This window comes from Dryobates pubescens, chromosome 25 (assembly GCF_014839835.1).
Source record: "Dryobates pubescens isolate bDryPub1 chromosome 25, bDryPub1.pri, whole genome shotgun sequence".
In the NCBI taxonomy this organism is placed as follows: domain Eukaryota; kingdom Metazoa; phylum Chordata; class Aves; order Piciformes; family Picidae; genus Dryobates; species Dryobates pubescens.
The window spans coordinates 12,749,532-12,774,008 of record NC_071636.1 but is presented as its reverse complement, the minus strand read 5'-3'; the positions used below and the strand labels follow the sequence as shown (position 1 = coordinate 12,774,008).

General features: G+C 44.1%; 1 protein-coding gene across 18 annotated transcripts in view; it reads right to left on the bottom strand.

The window, feature by feature from the left end:
• The window catches only part of FBRSL1 (fibrosin like 1), a 560,475-nt gene that overhangs the window by 326,682 nt on the left and 209,316 nt on the right, over positions 1–24,477 (bottom strand). Inside the window, exon 1 of one of the 18 annotated variants that reach the window (XM_054172936.1) lies at positions 23,622–23,861. The exons of the other annotated variants lie outside the window; for them this stretch is intronic. The gene's annotated coding sequence lies outside the window, so the exon portion shown is untranslated. Of the gene's footprint in view, positions 1–23,621; positions 23,862–24,477 lie in introns of those variants that run through there. 18 annotated transcript variants of the gene reach the window in all.

Here is a 24,477-nt window from a genome sequence, read left to right as displayed (position 1 = left end):
GACAGGAAGAGTTACATGATGACCAGCATTTTGAAGACTAGTTTTAATTATTTGATGAACTCTGAATTGCAGCTCCCTTAAAGAAAAAAGCCCCCCAGTGCTTGTGTTCCCAGGATGGCGACTTACAACATCAATCCCTTTCCCTCTTCTCTTAAGCATTCTCCTAAGTCAGTTCAGGACCACCACTCACAATATGGCTTTAATTCAATCCAAGTTTCTCCCATCTGCTCAAGGCCTACAGACTGCCATAAAATAAAGTGCTTTGGTGCTCTGATGGATTTCTGATTTCCCATGGAGAAACTAGGTGATAAAGAGCCGCTTTGAACTAGAGCAGTAAAAATTTACAGTATTCTTTGACAAATCTCATACTTCAACAGAAGGAAAGACTCTAGTTTTGCTACTAAGTAACTCTGTGCCCCTAGAATGTGATTGAAAATCAGGTTTTACTCTACCAACCAGCAGCACTACTGGGTGGGGTAAAGCAGAACTGATACTATGGATAAGCAGTTACTTAACTCTCAGAGCCTGCAGTGTGCTGGCAAGTGTATCAAGCAACCTAGAACTGAGAAATAATGACCTTGAAAGTGAGAGCATATTTCTGGTTTTATCCAGCTTTAATATCACAGCTTAAACTAAATCAGCCATGCATTTTAAGATCTGTCCTGTATCCTTCCAAACCTATTTGAGAAGGCTGAAGTCTTGAAATGTAACTTGTTGAAGTGCAGAGCTTATGGCAGGTCAGAATTTTACCTCCCTTCTAACTGATGATGTGTGTTACCTAAGTCAGTACAACTGACACAGGACAAATGGATCCCCACACTTAGTGAACCTTCTCAGTGGCCATAAAACAACTGAGATAAACAAAATAACAATTTAGGAAAGAAATCACTTTGAGTTCCAGTTTCACTGGCATGTATAAGTCCTGCTGTATGAAGTCTCAGCTCTGGGATCCTCCTGCTTTTCACCATGTAGCTTTACGAAGACTGGGTCAGTGACCAGTTGCAAGAGCAGCAGTGCAACTCTACCTACTCACAGGAGAAAGTGACCTCGAGGAAATTCACTCTTTTCAACATCTAGCAGTCATTTCCATGAAATCCCTAGGCAGGAAAATACACATATGGAGACATAATAGAGGCAAAGCCTCCGTGTCAAAGAGCATCTTGGACTCTTGCCATCCGGCCCATGACAGCAATCTCATTCTCCAGGACATCTGCTTTTCCAACAGAACACAAGACAGTCGTGCAGCAGACAGCCCAGGGGTCAGAATACGTGACACAGAGTCAAGTTCTACCCCAGCCCTGACCTTACGTGCATTTATCTCTACTATTGCCCTCCCTCTTCCTCCTCCCTCCCCCCTTTCAAATAGAAAGCAGTTATACATAAAATCATTATGCTCGGTTTGTGAGGCTGAGTTTATCTGTGACTGCCAAATGCATAGCAATCTTCAGGACAAAGTATGATTACTCTGTCATCGTGCACCTCTACAGATAGCAATGCTCACCTTATCCTTTGAACAGGAGGAGGTCAAAACACTGATGTTAAACCCGTGAGTCCTGAGAGCTAAAGGACGAGCTGCAGTATCAGTTTTTGCCAGAGGAAACTCATCCATGTTCTGATTTGGTGGGAGAAGGATTTATATCAACTTACACCAGATAAGGAACATGGGGAATAAATACATAAGTCAGAACTTGCTAATGGGTATTATTTCTGAGATAGTAGCAAGTTAATGCTATATAGCTAGGCAACAAAGCCATCCTATCCTTGATAAAGGCATAAACACATTAAAGGAATAATCCCTGTGTGACAGGGGGTTAGTTGTGCATTCATAAAATTTTCACTGCTTCTGCCAGCACTGCCTTTTAAAAATCACTGTTCTGTCCCAGCTTGATCAAACCCTGCAGCCCACGATTTGCTTCTCCAATACACACAAACACGCAGAGCACCCCATTAGAAATCCCTTTGTAAAGGATAAACAGAAGCCTCCCATATCACTGACAAACCAGCAGCTTGACCTAATTTCAGTAGTTCCATATTATTTCCACCATCAACTTATTTATCAACTACACCCTGCTGTGGAAGCACCAGGGTCATGTTTTGCAGCCAGGCCCTTTTTCAGAGGAAGAGCGACAGGAAGCAAAGTCCTACTGTTTATGGTGGCTCTGGTTGTGTGGGTGTCGGGTTGGCCACCTACCCTGCCTCTGCCCACTGAACTTGTAGCTTGCTTTATTTTACAGGTGTTCACAGGATGTTCTCTGCTGATCCTCTCCAGTTACAGATAATTTTCTTATTCAGTAGAAGCAATAATTCAGCACTAAGGAAAGGGTTTAAAACATGTTTGTTTTCCATTATTGAACAGGTCCCTTTCTTTATCACTTGCCTTTGTAGAGAGTGCAAATTACAAAGCACATCCCCCAAGCAGAAGACAGCTACAGGTAGCAGACTGCTAGAAGCTGTCTTGCTGTGGACTCAAAACCAGGGTAGCTCTTCAGTTTATGAAAAGAAGCAGCTAATAAAGAAATAATGATCTGATTCTATGCCAAACAACAAGTATTTTGTGATCTTTATCTTCCCCTTCGGAAAATTCGCATAGCAAAACCACAGCTCTTAAGGTAACTTATAAAAAGCCTCTACTGGAGGATAATTTTACATTCTTGGCTCATCATCCAATATTTAATATCATTTCAGCATTCTGGGTGTGGAGTCTGTGGGTGTTTTGATAAATGGATCAATCCACCAGAGCTTTGTAAACATCATTTTCTTTCCACGGAAAGACAGTTCGGGAACCTTTACTGGTCACCTTAAATGCCCTTGCACAGGCAGGACAAGCAGCAAAAAGTAAAGCAATGAAAACAGCTTTTGGCACTCTCTTAAGGGCACTGAGAAAACTTTGCAGTAAGACCAAATTAGGGATTAAAATTCTTATGCTAAAAAAAGTTCCCGTTATCCTTTTCCAAGCTAAATTAATAATTCATATTAATAATCAATATTTCATTATAAGTAATGCATAATACAGCACAATAAGGCCTCCTGAAGGGACAAGGTATTTCCTGAACTCCAGTGTCAAAGGAGAATTTTAAAACTGCCATTTTGCAAGGTTTGGGCTCTCTCCTGACACTCACTAGTACGGGATGGCTTCAGCACTGGCATGCACATGACAGATTTGCAGAATTCTTTGGGTTGAAAGCGGCCTTAAAGACCATCTGGTTTCAACAGCCCTGCCACAGGCAGGGACACCTTCTACTAGACCAGCTTGCTCAAGGCCTCATCCAACCCAGCCTTGAACACCTTCAGGGAAGTGGCATCCATGACCTTGCTGGGTAACCTGTTCCAGTGCCTCACCACCCTCACTGTAAATTAGACAAAATTACAGTATCACAGTATCACCAAGGTTGGAAGTGACCTCAAAGATCATCAAGTCCAACCTGTCACCACAGGCCTCATGACTAGACCATGGCACCAAGTACCACGTCCAATTCCCTCTTGAACACCTCCAGGGATGGTGACTCCACCACCTCTCTGGGCAGCCCATTCCAATGATGAATGACTCTCTCCATGAAGAACTTTCTCCTCACCTCAAGCCTAAACCTCCCCTGGCGCAGCTTGAGACTGTGTCCTCTTGTTCTGGTGCTGGTTGCGTGGGAGAAGAGACCAACCCCTTCCTGGCTACAATCACCTTTCAGGTAGTTGTAGAGAGCAATGAGGTCTCCCCTTAGCCTCCTCTTCTCCAGGCTAAACAATCCCAGCTCCCTCAGCCTCTCCTTGTAGGGCTGTGCTCAAGGCCTCTCACCAGCCTTGTTGCCCTTCTCTGGACACATTCAAGTGTCTCAATGGCCTTCCTAAACTGAGGGGCCCAGAACTGGACACAGGACTCAAGGTGTGGCCTAACCAATGCAGAGTACAGGGGCACAATGACTTCCCTGCTCCTGCTGGCCACACTATTCCTAATGCAAGCCAGGATGCCATTGGCCTTCTTGGCCACCTGGGCACACTGCTGGCTCGTGTTTAGGCAGCTGTCAATCAGCACCCCCAGGTCCCTCTCTGTTTGGCAGCTCTCCAGCCACTCTGACCCCAGCCTGTAGCTCTGCATGGGGTTGCCGTGGCCAAAGTGCAGCACCTGGCAAATTAGAATTAGATGGAAGAAGCAGTTCTTGCTCTGGCTTCCCAGAAAAAAAAGCAAAGATGATAATATCTAAGTAAGATTTTTAGATATTTATTTTTAATAAATATGTTAGAGAAACCACTGTTGCAGTTGTCCAATGGTAAGATGGAGGGAGGGAAAAGGAGACTACTGTTAAAAAAAGTAGGAAACCTCCACTGCCATCTCCACCTGCAATCCCTCTGCTTCCCTGAAGTCAGTGATACCTTGGGGCAAAGGAGAAAGCTCTTTCCTTGCTGAAATGTCACAGCAAATGGTTTTACAAGCTCATTGTTGCTTTACCAGACATTAGCGAATCACTTTAATGGGAAAAATCTACCACAGCTCATAGGAACTGGAGCATTTTAGGCAAGCTCTGAATGAAAATGGTTTACCAAAGACAAAATGCCAAACATGCATCCCTCTTTCAAATGAGTAAGTTGTAAAAACAAAACTCTGATGCCAATTTGTAAGATTTAATGAATATGCAGACTGTGAAATGAATAGACTGTGCCCCGAGCTGCTCATTTAGGATGCTGCTGTTATAATAAAATTAGGTAATTGTCCAATGAAAGCTCAGGACCCTGGGCTGGTGCCATCTAATTGAAGTTTACAACTTTATTGGAGACTCTTTGCATCTTATAGGTTTGCTTTGCAGAGTTTAATAGCTGGTGGCTTTGGCTCTAACTTAATTAGAAATCAGAAAGGAAGGTTGTGTCAGCATGATAACATTTGGCTAAGCTGAAATGTCGGTTTCAGGCATATTTCACCTGTTCTCATCTTAATTTAACTGGACTAATAGATCCTAATCACAGAACAAATGAGTCTCTAAAGTTAAGAGATAAAATCAAGGGCCACATCCTGCATGTCCTTCATCACCAGTAAAAACAATGGGAGCCGGTGGCCATCAAGCAGCTTTGAACAGCAGCTGAAGATCAGCATAGACACCATGATCAGTCCCAATCAAATGGACAGCCCAGAGCAAGGAGGGGAATATGCTCCAGTTTCAGTCTTGTGAACAACCATGAGGTGTGAACTTGAAGACATGCAGAAGGGGAAAGAATGGCCAGTGGGAAGTGCTACCAGTTATCTGCCCACAGTTAAGCAGTCTCCAGGAAGGGTCTCTGGTGAAGGAAAGCACATTTCACCTGGTCTCTGTTGCAGGGGATGAGGAGGACAGGGTTTCACCAGATTTGGAGGTGGTGCATACCCCTTCACACTTATTTTTCAACACTGTAACAATAACCTGACAGAAAGAGTTGATTGACAGATGCCAACTAAGACACTTGGAGGAGATAACAAAAGCCCTGGGAAACCAAGACTATATAACTTTCCAGAAGATGGAGCATGTTCACTATAAACAAAACCACCTCCACATCCCACGCTGTGCGGCGGTCCATTAACACTCAGTACGTTCCACTGATCAAAAGGAAAATGTAATACATCTGTCTGAACACAGAGACAGAATAAATATCCTTATCCTTCCATTTACTGTAAATAATACTTAAGTGCAACTCAAATATTAGCTGTATTCAGCACAGCATCGTAACAAAACAGGCATTGCTAACATTATGGTCCCAAACTGTGCTGTTCTTAATTAACATCTGACATATATCTGCTTTTGCAATCGCCCATTACTGATTAAATGACAAGGCACAATGTCAGATGCATAATCTGATTGGCTAGTACTCAGTTACCAAGGTGTTACATTTTGAAATTGCCTGTGAATTGATTTCTTTTATTGAATTAATAAGTGTTATCATACTGTACAGAAGGTAAAATTGCCACTGAATGTGAGTGATAACATATAATTACAGAAAATCAAATCCTAATCTGCACAGCCAAGCCAGGTGTCAACATTTTAATTGTAGTTAGGGAAGCACAGTAACACCACGGAGCAGGGAGAGGAAGGGAAGAGATCTCTTGAGTGCGGGATGAAAGAAAGAAATTGCCTACCCAACTTTTGGTTAGGCTTGACAGCAAATAGCAGCCTCGAGGGATGCCACCCACTCGTGTGTGCAAACATACCAGACTCACTTGTTCATTTTAGACTATAATCCCATATGATGGAACACTTGACTGTCATCCAGACCCCAATCTATCTCTCAGACTCTCAAGACTTCCATTTTAGGGAGACTGTTTCTGAAAGCTTGTAGGAGATGCAAGCATCAGACACAAGTTATGTAGTTCTTGCCTTTAAAAAGATGAAAAAAAAAATTAAGATTCCTTCTTCCCCCAGAAAAATCAAGTCTCTGTGAGATGATACCATAATTACCTGCTATAAATAAAAACTCACAGATTTGATTAATTTTAGCAGCTTTACACACCATTTCAGTGGAAAATGCCTCTTCAAGCCATTTCCTACTTGCTCTCCCTGTTAGGCTGCATCCAAACGCTGCACTAATTCAACCGCTGGCATCTAAATTGATGATGTTAAATTGGCAAAGGCCCCTTGCATGGACACTCTCGAATTAGCTAGTTCCAATACATTTGAGCTATATCAGCCACTCTTAAACCAATTTGAGCATTCATGCTAACAGACTACACCAGTTCAACTATGTGTACTTAGGAAATGATGTTGGTAAATTGCTGCCATTTCTTTGGACTAGGGAGGTCTAGGAGCGCTGTGGCATCCTCCCCATGCTGCACAAGGAAGAAGCCATTCCAGCCACCACAGCAGACTTGGCAGACAGATTCTGGCTCCTTAGTATATGTCCAAAACGCCTTCACATCACCCCTCTGCCCAAAGAACACTACACAATTCCAGGTCTCCAGATCTTCTCCTTTCTGGTGCTGCCTTCCCATCATCAGTAGCCAAGTTAGTGTCTCCCACAGACATTCTCAAGGGCATACCCTCTGATGATATTTCTCCTGTCCTCTCAAGGGCTCAGCAGGGCTGTTCCCTATGGGGCACAACCTGCCAGCTTTCCCTGTTGTGAGCTTGACTCATTTTGGATTCGCCCTGTGATCCCTGTCCTTTGGAAAAGGGACCCTTGTAGGCACAAGCATACACACAGGAAGCACTGAGGGCAAATGACACAGCTTTGTGCAAAGACCATGTTGCTTCCCTACTGCACCACGAGCCAGCTACCAATTTGCAACACATCTGCTCCAATCACCAGCTTTTTCTTTCATTCAGGGATAAAGAGGAAGAGGTTAAGTCATCCTGTTTGTACAGAGAGAAGTTAAAAACCATGCTACTGCTATTCAAATGGCAAGATATCTTGGCAGTAGGATGGCATACCCAAACTTTGTGATGCTCTAAATTATTTCCTTCTATGCTTCTCTCTTCAGCGCAATAACAAAAGTTTCCTTCTTGAATCACAATACCTCTGGGCTTAGCTGTGAGATTACCAGGCCAGCAAACACCTTAGCGACGCAGTTACACTGTGAAGTAACGCAAGAGGTAGCCAGTTGTGGCTTTGTGTCTCAAGAACTATGAGTACATCTTGCACAATCAGTGTTCCAGGGTGGTGAGGAGAACCAGCAGCAGGGCAAGGTGGAGCTTTGACTGGAAACAGACATGCCATTGTTGCATGGAGAAGGGAGAGAAGGGCACCTCTTGACTGTGTGAGTGCACCTTGAGTGCTGTACACTGGCCTGTCTGTCAGATATTACTAAAGTTGGTGGAAGAAAGCATCCCCAAACTTATTACTGAAATTGTAAAAGAAAATTACTTCAACATGAGATGTAAAAATTGGCTCTGGAGTGATCACAGTGGGGAAAATTACTGGTAGGAGTTGTTATAGGCATGAAGAATGTGAATTCTGGAGAGTAAGGAGGAATTAGACCAGCAGAAGGTGGCTGAACTATTAAAACAGGGGAAAAAAGCCTCTGCCTTTTCTCAAATAATTTAATAACCAGAAGGCTTCAGAGAGTCTCCTTCCACTGGCCTGTAGTGATAGGATGAGGGGCAATGGTTTTAGATTAGAGAAGAGGAGATTTAGACTGGACGTAAGGAAAAAGTTCTTTGCCATGAGGGTGGGGGAACACTGGAACAGGTTGCTTAGGGAGGGAGTTGAGACCCCATCCCTGGAGCTATTCAAGGTGAGGCTTGACAAGGCTCTGAGCAACCTGATCTAGTGGAGGATGTCCCTGCTGACTGCCGGGGGTTGGACTAGATTACACTTGAAGGTCTCTTCCAACCCAAATCATTCTCTGATTCTGTGAACATGGGAAAGGATGCTGTAGCAGCACCCCTTCACTGAAGCAGGCCATGCAAACACCAAGCTGACTGCACTGACATATGGGGTAAGATTTAGACTGAGAGGCACTGCTGCTCAGTAGTGCTCCCGGTGCTGCCACAAGCAGAAGGAACTCCTGACCTCGGCTTGATGCATTTCTTCCATTTCAAGGAGACAGCCTTAACAGTCCAGACCTGACAGTCCCACAGCTGCTTTAGCTGATGGAAGTTATAAAAGCTAACCAATTCACACTCTTCCCCTTGCCCCCAGCCATGTTGCCACCTTCTCCTTTGCACTGGTACCTTTATGATTAAGTAGTGAGACAATTCAGGAAATTAGCCCAAAATAAACTAAATCATGTTAGGTTTGGGCTGGTTAAGCTCTCTGCAGCAGTTCTAAGCACAAAGGCTAGAATCCAGGAGAGAAAAGAACATGTGGCTGGAACCATGAAGGAAGAAGCAGGAGACTATCACATGTTGGAAGCATGGCTTCATGCACAGGGGCTGGCACAGCACAGGACCAGCTCCTCATGCCCTGTTTTCCGGGGACCTTCAAAAGCTCAAAAGAAGTGGATCTTGGAAGCTACCCAGGCTGTTTTAAAGCATAATGTCCGATACACCAGGTTTGGCTGCAGTAATTCTCTTGAATTGTGCTGTGCAAAACCCCAGTTACAACCATCCCAGATCTTGCTATTCTGTGAAAGAAATTCCCAGGATGCATCTTCCCTCAGTCATCTCCTGTATATTTCTGCAACCAACTTGGGCACCTACTTAATCTGTGACCTTACAGCTCTTGTCGAGCAGACTGTGACCCTCTGGACTCACATTATCCACTACAAAATATTCATTTTTATTAAGTTCAGTAAACTTATTTCCTTCTCCTCTAGGAAGAATGAATTCTCTCATGTCATTTGTACCACAAATGATTTATACCAAGAGCCTGACAACTCCAGGAGGTACTTGCTTGTGCTTCCTATACCTGCAAGTAGTTCTGTCCTTTCTGGGTCATTACTAATAAAGCACTTATCCCTCAGACAAGCACAAATGCCTCCCTGTGCTCTTGCAGGTATTTATCTGAGCACTTCAGAGTCCTCGGTGGATTTATCCTCAGAGTGCTCTGGTGAACTGGGCACTGGCAAGATTTTTGCTACACAGATAAAGAGCAAGGCTCAGAGACTGAATTCAGCTCCTTTGTGGCTTTGAGGAGACTTCATCTCCAGAATCAGGATGCTGTAACCACTGACTGTTCTTCCTACTCCCCACATCTGCTTCCCCTTGGGACAGCAGGAAGCAGTTCGTGGTTCATACCGAATTCTCTGCTTTATCAGCCAGCTCCAGACCAGCAGAGTATTGCTGCCCCAATTTGCAGAAGAGAAGGCTTCATCCTGTGGTCATTTCTTACTGATGAAGTGCTTAAGAAAGCAAGCATCCAAAACCCAGACTGAATGACCTAAATCACCACCCTCCCACCACGCAGCCCATTCACTCCCCGAGATGACTCATGAGTTCTCCCTACTGCTTAGCACTACTTTCTCTGCAGCCAGCCAGATTTCATGAACAACAGTAAAACAAATATATTTGTCTTGCAACTAGAGCGCCAAGACAAGCAAGGAGCAAAGCTGGGGGCCAAGTGTAACACCACAGATTTTGGCAGCCAGCCCTCTTTCCAACTCCTTATATATTTTTGTCCCAACTTTCCACCTAGTTCTCCATCTTTGCAGTATTTCTGGGCAGATTATAACACCCACTGAAGAACGACAAATGGCTGTGTGCTTGCCCTTGATAAATTAAGGCATCTCCACACTCTCTCCTTTCCCACTCTTTCCAGCATCATTTTGTCACAGGCGAGGCTGAGAAACCTGTTGCTGCTGTTTCTCTTTCAAACCCTAAAACCAAGTGGCAAACCAGAATTTAACCTCACAGCTGCTGAATATAGTTAGATTAATACACACTGGCCAAACAAAATATTGCTTTAAAAATGCAATTTGTGCTTGGCACTGAACACATTGGGATAATTCAGAGCAATTTGCACTGCAGACCAGCTCGTAGCCCAATGGAGAAAGCGCTTTGATGCCCCCGATTTGCATCTGACAACTTTAATGCATTTTGGAAAGAGGCACTAGAGTAGAAAGCCTCTGCACTAATCATAACTGATGTAAGAAAACTGAACACACTTAATTGCTTCTAATTTGTTGTAAAATTTTGTGTGCACACTCCCTCTTTCCAACATTGAAAAAGTCACAGCATGGTGGGGGGAAAAAAAATGGGGGCATTCTGGCATGTTTTGGTGACCCTTTTACCCTGAAAAAGTAACAAAAGGCTTTCAGCTATAATTATTTTGCCTGACCCCCATGCTGCTTCAGAGTGCTGTACCAAGCTGCAGATATGTTCATCTGCACAGGTACTGGTAATCCATCTCTTGTGGACACAATGCATGTTTTCCCACCACAATAAAAGTCAGTTCAAAGCAGGCTTCTCTCACTGAAGTCCATGGGAGATTTTTTTCCATGCCCTACCATCAATTTTAGTAGGAGTTGGGCCCACTGAGATAGTTTGCTTCAGGAAAATGCTCACTTGTTGATTAGGGCTCAGCAGGAAAAGCCATAAATAGCTTATTTTTACTGATTACACCAATTCTCCAAATAATTTGAAATCAATCCTTCACTTTCATTTCAAGCTGCTTTTCTGCTGCACTTGGTTGCTGAAGGAGAAGAGATTGTGGAGAAAGTGACACAGGTGAATTACATTTGCTCAACATTTTCAGCATTAAATAATCTGCATCCAATTCAGGTTCACTCCGACATCAAATAAAGCTCTGCTAAGCCAAAAAAAGATAAACCAGGGATATCCTCATATTTAAAGAAGAAACAGTGAAGGATTTAATATCTTAATGAGATACAGATGCTGACCACTGAATGAATCACTCTGCCCATAATTAAAGAGTCTTCTGATGTCTCAAGACTCTTCCTGTCATGAAAACTCTTGGATGCTATTTCTACTCCATTCTCAGCCTGATTTCAGACTGAGAGATCCAAATGTTGAAGTCACCCCAGACACCACTTATATTCTCCATTTCCCTTTTGAAGAACTTGGTATTAATTTCTGTCTATTTGGGATTTTTTTGTTGTTTTTATAGGTCTTCAGGCACCCTTAGAGCTAGACAGGAGACATGAAACATCAACAACAACGCAAGGAGTTTCCAGGCTCCATGCTTTAGCACTTCATGAACAGCAGGGTTTAAACTGGGGGCCTGTCCCACTAATATTTAGTCCACAGTACAAAATACAAAAAGTTTAACTTTCAGACACATAAAATCCCACAAGAATATTTGACAGTTTTGCTGTTGCTTCAGCTGCACCAGTCTAAGGATCCCAGGCAACTACAAGTCACAGGAAGAGGTTGGACCTTTATTATTATTCAGCTGGGCTACCTGGAGGGCAAAAAAAGGAAAAAGCAGTTTGCAGGTACACAGTCTCAGAGTCTTTTCATGAGCTGCCCAAAAGCTCCTGTCTTACCTGGTTACTTGCACATCCAAAAAGCTGCTTTTTCTTCCAATTAAGTTGGAATTCCATATTTTCATTTATTTGTCTCTACCACTCCCTGGGTGTGAATAAATCTCTCAGCTATTCTGCTACAAGGTAAAAGGACAGGGTGTTTTTAAAGAAAACCTAAATATCTTATCTTGGGTTGAAAAAAAAATCACCTGAGGCTACTCCTTGCTTCATGTCAGCTGCAGCCTCCCCAGGGCAAGTGGTCCCCCATGCTCAAGTAGCCTTGCTGGTGCAACTTTTTCCCTGATGTCTCTTCTACCAGCCAGTACCCTCCTTCAACAGTGACATTCAGAACAAAACAGATTGCAGCCACCACCAGAACCAAATTAAATGAACAGAATGCCTTACATATTTTATAGCAACTCATATTTCTATGGCCTGATGATGATTTTTTTTTGGCCTATAATGAAGTGGCACTACAGATCCAGGGATATTTACTGTTCTGCTGTAACCCTGAAACCCACCACCTACACTTTCTGCTATAATTCTGCATAACAGGTACCTGACCACTTTCTGGTCTTTTACAGTCATTTATTCCTTCTTTGCTTAGTGCTGCTAAGCTGTACCTTCCCCCCCCATTTCCATTATTTCAGATCTCTCTGAATCCTAGTCCTGAACTCAGCTGTGCTTGTACCTGTCTCAGCTTAGCAGGATCTGCAGAGTGAATAGCCATGGTCTCTGGTATGTCAGCCAAGTATTAACAGAGGTGATGACTACTGCAGGAGCTGCACATCTCCAGCTCATCCAGGGGCTGCTGCCTTCTATGTGCTTAGGAACAACTTGGTCATCTTTATCATACTTTTTCTTGGCATTACAGGCTTCCCAGCCTACAGCTCCTCCCTTTCTCCCTTTTTGAAAGATATCCCCCCATTAAGTTTTCTTTTCTCTGGTCTTCTCAAGCCTCATTTGTCCTCCACAGATTTTCCAAGATTATTGCTAATGGCACTGAAATCGCTTCAGTCAGTTTCCTGACTACCCAGAGCCAAAATCCTCCAGGCCCTGCTAACTGAAGTATTCAAACCTATTCTCCGCCTCATTCCCAATAGCTGCTGGCTGCATGACTGCAGCTGACCCTCTCAGGAAGAGCAAAAAGGGTAAAAGAAGTCATTCGTCACTTCTGCTTTCTCACTCCCATCTTTTGAGAGCTTTTCCTTTCCACTGAGCTGTGGCTAACTCCTTCCCTGGCCCAGCTCTTGCTACAAGTACATTTATAGAAACCCCTCTGGCTGCCCTTTATGTCTTTTGCCAGTTGCAGCTCATCTGGACTTTGGCCCTCTCATTTTTCTTTGCATGTTCATGCTAAAACTGCTCTCAACAGTTCAACCTCCTCTCCAATTTTATTTCATGTTGCTTTTGAGTTTCAGGTCATTAAAGAGCTGTGATTTAGCTACAGTAATCTCTTACTATGTGTCCCATCTGTCCTCTCCATTAAGGGAGCTCATACTTGCACCATTAAATTTGCTTCTCTAAGAAACTTTCAACTCTCCTAAACTTCCTTTTCACTTGCCAAGACTGTAGGTCTGAACTGACTGAAATCCCCTTCCTCAAACCCCATTATCTTACCCATGCTGCTCTCCCTAATGCTTAATAATCACCAGTCTGGTGATCCAGATGATGCGCAACAACACATCTTCAGCAGGGTAAAACTAACCTGTCTCACAATGGTCTAATCCCAGCTCACATTCCCTAACTAGTAGGTGAACACTCCAACACTTGGTGTTATTTCAGAGAAGCTGTTCTGCTCAGACTTAACTCCCTAAACTTCCCAACCAAGGAAGTGAATTCCAGTTACAGATCAGTTTGTATCTGGTCAGCTTTGAGCAACAGTGTTCCTCAAGCATCTCCAAGACGTTTGCCTATTGAAGTCACACAGCCTAAACTGTCCTGCTACAAAGCAGCACTCCAAAGGAGAGGAATTTGCAGAGAATGAATGGAGGAAAAAAAAAAACTCTCACAGACTTTTCTGGAAGGACAGATACATCCTCTAAAGCATCTGAATCTCTAGGTTAGTGTCCTTACAAAAAGCTGCAGAATCCTCCTTGCTGCTGGCACAGGATATAATGAAGGATTTAAGTACAGGCTGTTAAATTCTATGTGCTGTCCTAGATAATTTATACCTTTCCAAATGATGCCTCTCCATGCCTTAAATACAGGAGATCACCCTCAAGGAGGCAGCCCTGACCCTAGTCCTTTCAACATCCTCTCTCTGCACAGGGGATACTTACATCCTACTGCCATGCTTAGCTGCACAGTAGCAGCTGATAGGAAAGAGACTTAGAGGAGCTAAGAAAGAACAAATATTTTTATTGCAGCCCCCTAATACTTACAGTAGGGAAGGATGACAACAGCATGTACAAGGCAGCCATTGAAAACAGCACTGCTCCCAACATGTGCTTAGAAAGATATCTGTTATCTGGGGTTTGCCAGCTGGCTGCTGTGTGCACAAGATCATGCTGCCTTTAACTCTGCTTTGCTCTTACCAGAAACCCAGTCTTTGCCCTGAAGGAAAATCCCATCCCACTGTGATTAGCTGGCCCCAAGCAGCTCCCATAATCCAGGCTTCAATGGGGCATGTCCCAAGGGACAAACCAGGCTGCCCCACTGCTTCTCCCAGCCCTAAAGGAGCTGCAAGCACCCTGGCTAAGTCCTGACAGCTCTCCTGTAACAGAAATGCAGCTCAGCTCCTTCAAATCCTCATTGCCTCTACCACTATGGCTTCATTATCTCCTGGAACAGCAAAAAAGAAAAAGATGTTTTGGTAAAGTCCCCAGCAATTCTAGGGCATGGACCGTGCCCTGCACTAAGAAAGCAAGCAAACCCTCTCCCCAGGGTCTCTGTTAATCCCACTTTCCTTCCCAGCAATTAGGCACTGAGCATCAGTAGGAGGACCAGCATACTCATCTCTAGCTTCACCTCCAGTCCTCCTGCCTCCACTCCTGAGGTCTAATAGAAGAAATCATTCTTGGTCCTTGCAGAGAAGCAGGGCAAATCAGCCACAGGATTAATACAGCATAAATATGGTGCAGACAGTGAATTAGCCACAGCCTGATCCATATTAAGGTTTCCTATTTCCAGCTTAATTTCTAGCTGTTCCCTACTGGGCCATACAGCTCCTTTTGACAACGTTTCACGCTTTGCCTTATGACACTTTATGTTCACGGTCCCATGACTGTCTGTGGCCAAAGCATGCTCCGAAGAACATCTGCATACTGTCAGTATCCCCTCTCTACTGTCAGTATCCCCTCTCTCAAATAAAGACTATGATTTCCCCCCTACAGAAGCAGTAATTCTCCTAATTTGCTTTTACCCAAGCATTTGAGTTTCCATCAAACATCCTGAGCTGTCTGTACTAATATTTGGGTTGCCGGTTTAGTTTTGCTTTCTAGTTTGCTTCCATTTATGGTGTGCTTCTCCATTTCATCTCAAAATCGACAGTGACAGATCATCACCCTTTCCCCAAATTCACTAAATGGTTTAATAATGCAATTTGCAGAAACAGATCTGTGGCTCGCACGCACACGCACACCAAGGCAAAATAAAGATGACAGCACATTTGAGCAAGGCAGCAATAAAACAGTGATAGTAATAAAGAATAAAAATGCTATATCAGGTTGCCATGGAAACCAGCATTCAAGGACTCCAGGTAACGTTGTAAAACATGCCACTGAGCATAAAGCAGCTAAGCAGGTTAAGAGGTTATTTATTAGGCTGCAGCATGTTGTGCAGTGCCCTCTAGTGAGAGCGCAAGAGAGACTGGGACAGGTTCAATACCCAGGCAGAAGGCACAAGTGGCTCCTGGCCACACCAGCTTGGCAGTTGCATGAACTGGAAGGAACCAGAGAGTGCCACAGGCAGCATGCAGAAGACACGACTGCAGGTAGAGCTACAGAGAGATAACAGCAAGACGTGTACCCACGGTGGCTCTGACCCCTCTCCTGTAGGAGCCTGTAGAGCACCGGAGTGTACCAAGGAAGTAACCAAGGGTTGCGGGAAACATTCCAGTGGGTAGGACCTGCCAATCTCTGTGAAGTGCTGCTTTTCCTGCTGAGGGTAATGGGGCTAGCTAAAATGAAAGCTACAGGAGGTATGACTAAGGCCACTAAACACAATCCTTGGTCAGGGTGTGTTTTCTTAAGCACTAAAAGTGCAACTGTACCATGCCCAGAAATTTCACTAAATTTAGCAGCAGTTCCCCACATGGAAGAGCTGCAAAGCCAGGCTCAGATTCCCTGGAGCCCTGGTACACCACATGCCACACACCTCACAGAGGAACACAGAGAAACAGCTCCACAAGGTAAGGAACCCACGTGCAAAAACAAAACCCATCAACAATTCAGCAATTCAGTTCAGAGACTTTTAGAACACACTGGGTTGGAAGAGAGCTTTAAAGGTCATCTAGTCCAACCCCCAGCTCAAGGTAAAAACCATTCTAATGTGTCCTTTCTTATGTGATATAGAGAGATAAAATTCAAACAAGAGAGGCTCTTAGCATCTTGACAATCACACAGAATCACAGAATGTTAGGGGCTGGAAAGGACTTTGACAGATGAACCTGTCCAACCCCCCTGCAGACTAAGATCACCTATACCAGATCACACAGTGCAGAGCCTTTTCCAGGACACCCTTCAGACAGAACAGAGGATGCTCACCACACTTGGAGTGCAACACGCTCCACTGCAACCTCACCATGAAACTCCAGGCTCACATGGAGGCTTGTGGCTGATGGCCATTTCTTCTAGCTGCCAAAGTAGATGGCCCTGCCTCTTCTCAAGTACCATTAGTTACCCATCAGCATTTACTTGGGGGAGCAGAACAGATTGCCTACAAATGTCACAGTACAAGATTCTCTTTTTTCCCCCCACAGGTCTTTCTGTGGGGAACTCAAGACAAAAATCTAGTTACGTGACCTCAAATAAGTTGTGTTAACACATTGGATAAACTGGCTTCTCCAAAACTGGATTCTCTCAGAATCACAACGTTAGGTGTTGGAAGAGACCTCTAGAGATCATCTAGAACTGGAGTTAACACCATTTCATTCCATCATCCTTCCCATTACATCTGAAATTGTGGAAATCATAACACAGAGAATGTTTTTTACACCTGCCAAAACCTTGCACACCACAAGGCATGGCTGAATTCACTTTTCTGTCAGCCTAATATCCAGCAGACCTTTCAACACAGCTTTACTCTGTTGGGACAAGGTCAGTGCATGTCCAGCCTGCCAGTGCTGTCCTGCTGACAGTCACCTTCAGTGCTCACAGCAGCTCTGTAGCCAGCAAAAGACTTGAATTTGTCATTAAACTGCAGAACCACAGCCGAGGGGATGGAGGTGGGGCTGGAATATGAAACCCAGCTCTCCTTGTTTTCCCCTGCACTGTTAAAGCTGTCAATTCAATTCTGCCCCCACTAAGTGGCACCAATGCACCGCAAACCACACCACAAACATCTGTACAGACAGCTCCTAAATAAATAGTCCCCTGTCCTCCTGAGCCTGGCCCGCAGCGGGGGAAATCAAACAAGCAGGGGGCAGCGTGTGGGAAGGGGCCAGCTCTCCCCCTGCGAGGCGGCCTCAGTGCCACAGCAGCAGCCCTCCAAGGCTCCCTCTCCCCCCTCATAACTATTTTAAGTTACACTTCCACAAAGAAAATATAGGTTCCAAAGACACAAGAAAAGCAACACAGACAAAGAGGCAATCTTGTGTTAACTGTACACGCCAAGGCCTGCCCCTGCTTTGGAAGGAAAAGGGGTGAAGGGACAACAGCCAACATCAAGACCCATGCACTGCTGAGCCAAGCCAACTCCAGATCAAACTGTGGAAATCAGGGCACTGCTGTTTTTCTTTCAGACAGCCATTGCAAGGCCCTTTTGTTGAGGAGAGCTGCTAAGACTGCCCTCGGCTCCTGGCTGCATTGCCCAAGGCTCTGCCCAGCTTTACCTGCCATACACTTGTGCTACCACACAACAGATTCCATGGGGAAGGGACAGCTCTGCTGTAAATCAAATCTACCATAAAAAGATCAAATCTATAACTCAGACTTGCTGTAGCTGGGAAAAGGTTATGCAAATCATAAAACCCATTATGTTAACCATCATGCAAAAGCAGAAGCTAACAGGAAAAAAAGGTCTGGGTGATGCCTTCCCACTAGTGCTCTTTCAAAAAAAAAAAAGAAGACATACCAAAGAACAAATAAATTACTAAGCATAAAAAGTTCTTCATTCATACCAATACAAATGGGAACTCAGCAGTTTGGGACACAGCAGTTCCCATGTCACAGCTTGCCATTTGGAAAAGCAACAGCAATGGTCACTGACCACAGGGGAAACCAGGATGTGTGTTGAGCAAAGGCCAAAGGATGTCTTGCTCCACTGGCACATCACCTCCACAGGAACATATGTAGTATTTCAAGATAACTTCTTGATGATTGCATATTCTGGACATTTCAGCCCAAGTGCAACATCAACAGGCAGACAAGAGACTGAAAGCCTGTGTTTCAAGAAGGATCAAAAGATGACAGTAGTCTGCGCTGAGAACTAGAGCAGAAAAAAGAACTCCACATATAGACACGGCGCTGCCCCTACAGCAGCTGTTTTCATTGTTGATCCATGGTAACCTATGGCCTTTATATAGCATGGGATGTACAGCAACAGGTGACACCAGTGTTGTGCTGAGGAATGCCCAGACAGGAAGAGCAGAACCTGACAGCAATGGAAGATGTGTTTCAGTGGTTTCACCAGCATCTGTCTCACATTTGCTTCAGCAGAAAGCTGTTGGAAGAGAATAGCCCCATAATAGAAAGCCATGCAGGCCAGCCTGGCCAGACACTCAGATCCTGCTGGAAGCTATGACAGACATTGCTTCCTCCAGCATAAGAGAACTGCCTGTGGCTGATGATCACCATACATGCCAATCTGCCTTCCTAAATAAGCAATATGCAATGTCCACAGAGGAATAACTTCCCTTAATCTACAACAGAGTTAAAGAGCAACAATCACCACCTTTTTATTTCAGCAAACCTGAGCAGTTATTCTTAAAAGGAGGAAAATATCCCCAGGGTGAGGGGAAAAAAAATAGTTCTTGGATGCCTCCTGAGTTTGTTTATTTTTAAAACAACACTCACAGAAATAATACTGGCACTGAATCCAAAACAGGCAATAAAAGAATTCCATTGGATTTGAAGCATTACAAGTATCTCCCACTGAGCACTGGGGCATCATGTCACTGGCTATGGATGTTGACTTGCTTCTTTATGCTCCCTCTACCTTCCCACATGCAGTATCCAACAGCTGATTATTCTGTTGTTTGTAGTAGACTGAAGTTATTAAGCATAACCCTAGTCCTGTGGGAGTCCCAGAGAAGGTTAGTGATCCACAGGCATGACATGCTGTTATTTATAGCTGATTGAGTTCTATTTATCTACATTTAAATGTTGCAGGAGATGGGAGAGATCCCAAACCACATCTGTGTCTTATTAGGAACACCAGCTGTGTGTGGTAGCTCAAAATTTGCCTTTCTTGAGAGGTTATAAAAAAAACACCCAAGATAATTCAAATTCTTTGCTGTAGCTAAATAAACTGGTGTGGTTCAGTCATGATCTTTAAGATGCAAGCCTCAAGCAACCCAACTGCTTCTGGGGTCAAGCTCAACTCCAAAAATCAGCCAGGCTACCTTGAAGCTGTTCTGCAAGCTACCAATCTGTTTAATTTTTGGTGTAGGATGGTTCACCTCCTAACAGACATGAGAAAGGTAACCAGCAGGGTACAAACCAGATCTTTCAAGCCCTGCCTTCTGAGCTTCTACACATTTGGAAGAGCACTGTGGTTTTACTAGTAAGGCTGTCTTGGTATGTATGATCTGTTTTCAAACACAAAGACAAGCAACTGAGGGGATGCAGTTTTGTCACCACCCTTTCCTTCAGACGGATGTGGTGCTAGGGTCCAGAGTAACTAAGGAGGCTGGCATTAAAACCTTCCTTTGCTTCCTCTGTGTAATTTAATCATTTGTGGTGTAGAGAACAATACAGGAATTACTTGCAGGAGCTGCGAATGTCAGACTCTAGAGGAAGGGACGACACTGTCCTGTCACTATTAGCACCAAATCACCAGAGGTAAGGCAGAGTTTACCTCCTCACAGCCAAAAGGACAATGTCGTGAAGGAAACAGTAAGCTCATGTCCCCTTCCAGAATAGTCTCAAATGTAAACATCCAGCTAGAAGTGCAGGATGCAGCAGGGACATCTAGGCCTTGCCGCTGCAGAAATCAAAGCTCCAGAAGTTGTTTCTCAAGAATCAGAAGAGTGATCTATAATCTGCCTTCCTTACCCTACATCTTTGTATGCAATGCATGATTTGTGAGATTGTCTTTGGTAGCTGTTCCAGCCCAGAACTAGTTGAGTTTCACTTTTAGCAATACCTGAAATGGAGCTGAGATTCAAAACGAAACTCCAGGGTGAAAAGCAAAACCTCTGAGTTTTGAAAAGAATTCTTTGAAATGCCCTGCCAGAGCTTTGATAACCTCTTCTTGCACAAGAATCGGGGAGACTATATCCACAGGAGCTCTGTGAAACTGTGAATCTTGAAGGGAAGACACAGGCAAGGACTACTTTCAACCAAGCCACTGACTACAGTCTTCTGCTGGAAGACTAACCAGCTGTCAATCACCTCAAAACAGACCCAATTGCTATGGCAGTTCATGTTAGGCTTCATTTTCAATCCTCACACACAGTTTGACTTGGGTGGTAAAAACCACACAGCTCTCCAAGTTCTCTTGCAAGCTCTAAGCTCTGACCATCACCACACCATGCAGTGGCAGTGAGTCCTTGCTCTTGCTACTGCCAGCCCATATCCACATGAGTGATGCAAGTGTGCCTAGATATTAACAGAGCATTAAACCTCAAATTAAGAGCATGGCTGAGTGAGCCTGAGAGATTCCCACAATGTTCCCAAGAAAGACAGCGCTGCCAGCTCTTGGTTTTGTTGTGAGTGAGGCATGTGATAATTTGGCATCATCCTCTAAGTTCTGAAATTTGCTGGAACAAAAGAAATGTTGAGCTCTCATTAAGAGGAAAAAACAAATTTGCAGTCTCAAGTCATAAACACAGACTTGAAAACGCAGCCCATGAGCACCCAAATGCAATTAAGAAGAACCCAACCCAGTGCTCATTAAGGATCTTGGTTGCTGGGTAGCTTATTTATTCATTCTCATTATTTGATCAGATCTGGTAACTCATACGATTTGGAGTTGTACTTCTCCTGTGGTTCATCTTCTGTTTAATCACTCTTTGACAGGCCTCCTGTACAGCCCTAAGAATATAATGTAGTTACCCTACACCTCAATCCAGTACTTCTGAAAATAGAGTATCATTTATTTACTTTTTTCTTTCCAACTTCGACTACCCTGTTGACTTAGTGTCATCTTTTCTAGGGCTGGAGACGGTGCAAACCATGCCTCTCAGAACATCTCCAATATGAGTAGCTAAGTAATACAAACCCAGAAATCAACACACTAATCACACCAGAAACCTAATCTTAAACTCAAAAACTAACCTGCTTCTACTCAGCAACCAGAGCTCCAACACAAGTGCTGCCCATTAAAAACCTGCCATTTATATGCTTTCCTCCACAACGAAACACAGACATTTTAGCTCACAGTGATCTCAAAACTGATGCTTTGAGATACAAACAATACACAGAATGATCAGCCTCTGAATTGCTAATTTCTCTTACCAGTGCCTTTAGATGGTGTGCTTTAGCAGTTGTAAGCTCATGCAGATGTACATTCAGTGAGTCAACTGCTAAAAAAGTTCCTCCCATCTCACAGGAAAAGGAAACAAAAAGAAAAGAAAATAAATAAAAAGGAACATTTGGGGTTAAAAACAATGGGGGAAAGAAGCCGAAACAAAACCCAGCAAACCAAAACCACAAACAAAGCCAACAACAAAGCAAAGTCTGGTTATTCCAGAGTACAGGTTCCCCAGGTTCCTTTGGGTACTTGGTGTTGCAATTATTTACATATCACCAGATAGTCAAACTGACGTGGTCCAAAGTTTTGTTGTGGACTTTGTGGAACACGTCGTGCCTGTGCCAACTGGAGCACGCTCTGCGTGTTATCAGACTGAACGATGGAACAGAAGATACACGAGATTTGCTACTGAAGATGGAAAAAGAAATAATCAGCTCAATACAAACAACAAGGCAAAAAACCACAACAAAGTGCAAAACCAAATGCAAGCACGCTACAGGAAGTAGCTAGGAGTTGGAACCACCCTGACACAGAGACTCTTTGGTTGGATTAACAGCGCTAGTAACCAGCACCTTCCACCTCTGCACCACCTGGCTTCTCAACAGCTTCAACACAGAGCCTCAGCCGTGAATGAATTATCACATTTTAGCCCAGAACACAAAGAAATCTACTTAAAAGCTGCAGCTGGGGCTTTCTCACACAGTGTCCCAAATAACCTTTCTTCTGCTCTTGCAGATGCAAGATAAAACACACACAACTTGTGACTACTCACCAGTTAGGTCTCTGCCAGCCTCAGCAGCTGCAATCCTGATGCCCTGCCTGCCACAGCTCTGGGCAGAGCCACACCCTTACAACCACAGGACAGAAATATGCTGTCTGGTAAATGCAGCAGCACAGTGTTGTAAAAGGTGAGGTGGAGATCCAGCCTTAGAACAGGACACTCCTCTCAACACTGGCATGATAACAGTAGCACGCATTGCACACCAGTATATGCAAAACGCTGCTCAGTATGAGAATGACAACTGCCCTGCTGTGTGTAGTCATCTGTACCTTGTTTTAAAAGGGCGTATTTTTAGGTGGGAGAACCAAAGTGGTGTAAAGCAAATAGCTCTGCTGCCCACCAGACTAAGGAAAGCTTAACTGTGACCAACCACAGATTATTTCAGAACTTTGCAAATACAACTAATACACAAACCATATAATTATCTCAGCAGACACTTCTTCCTCATGCTTATTGCATAATATTTTAAATTTACCCTTTGGCTGGACAGGCAAACCCACATCTGTAGAGAATGAATGTCTGGGTGCACTGCTTTACTGCTAAAGCCTAGTAAGCACGAGCAGAAAACGAAAGGCAAAGAACACTAAAAAGGACTCTCAGAGCGGAAAATCATCCTATTCCCATTGTCTAACCATAGTCCTACAGCTTCAGTGTTTTGCCTACTGTTCAACTGAGTGCCACAGTTTCTGTGCTTTCTCGTTTCAAATTGTATTTACACAAAACCCAAACCAACTGAGATGATTTTGAACAACTAAGCAGCACACTTTCAGACATGCAATTTAGTAGAAGAAAAGTAGAACCAAAATAAAGTTGCATTGCCATACCACGTAGAGCACCTTCAATAACACCGAGACAAAAATACCACATGGGCTTCCATAACCCTGCTTCTGTCCCAGTCAGTAGATCCACACAGAGTAAGTTCAACTGCAGGCTTGTTGCTAACCTCTATCTAAGAAACCCACAAAATCCAAACCCCAACAATCAAAGCAACACAAACATACTGTCCCACTGCTCAGGTGGGTTTTTAAGGACCAGTATTTTATACCCCCAATTAAATGATCTGTCATACACTGACAGATTTTTACAGGAGCTTTGTATTTCGGGAGGTACCAGGAGAACGCTGCCAGGCACGCGGAGCCACCCTGCCGCCTTTGCTATCCTGGTAGTTTCTGAACCTCTGCACGCAGCTCAGAGCGCCTACATCGGATCAGATGGCAAGAGGCGCAGAAGTACCTTGTTTTTCTTCTTCTCCTCAGCATTCACTTCCACTCCTCAGCACAGGTCACCACCTCTACGCACATGCACTGTTCCCAGAAAGCGCTCAGAAGAGGCTGAGTGCCGCAAAATAACAATGATCCAAACCAAGAGCTTAAGCACTTAAACAAAAACCCATGAACAAGATGAGAAGGGGGGTGGAGGGGGAAAAACTAAATGCAGTGGAATAAATCCAACCATAGCTTCCCGGCAGCTCAGCGAGCCCCTAGCAAGTGCCAGCAGTTTCAAAAGAGCTGTAATCTCTAAACTGTTATCAAGGTTTTATCACACTCGAGTTCTTATCTAAACCAAACAATCACTAGAACAGCACCTGATAAGGCATCCTGACAAGGTAATTTCAGCAATTTAAATCCACAGCTACAGCCATCATACGCTGCGAATATTTTAACACTCTTCCCAGTTTAACCTCTAATCTGTCTTCCTCTGTTCTTTCCAAACACAGGGCCAATTTTTCTCTCTTCCAGCCAGACACGCTTCCTGCCATGGCCTGTGCTGTGGGCAGGTGCCCTTCGAGCTCTCCCCTTTGGCGTGTGCAGCCCATCCACCAATGCCATCTTGCTTAATCAAAAGGATCATTATTTTTCCCTCTGAATTCAAGTGGCCATTTTTCCTGGCTTGACAAAGGTCCATCATTAAAAGCAGTGGCTACATCTGTCACAAGCTGCTGTGTGGGAAAGGAGAAGGAAATCAAAGGCAGCAAACATGAAGCAGAATCAGCCTCAGCCCTGGTGTAATTGGGTGTAACACAATAGAAATATTTCAGTTGTAGCCCTGTGGGATTTTCACCTGGAACATTTAACCTACATGTCACAAA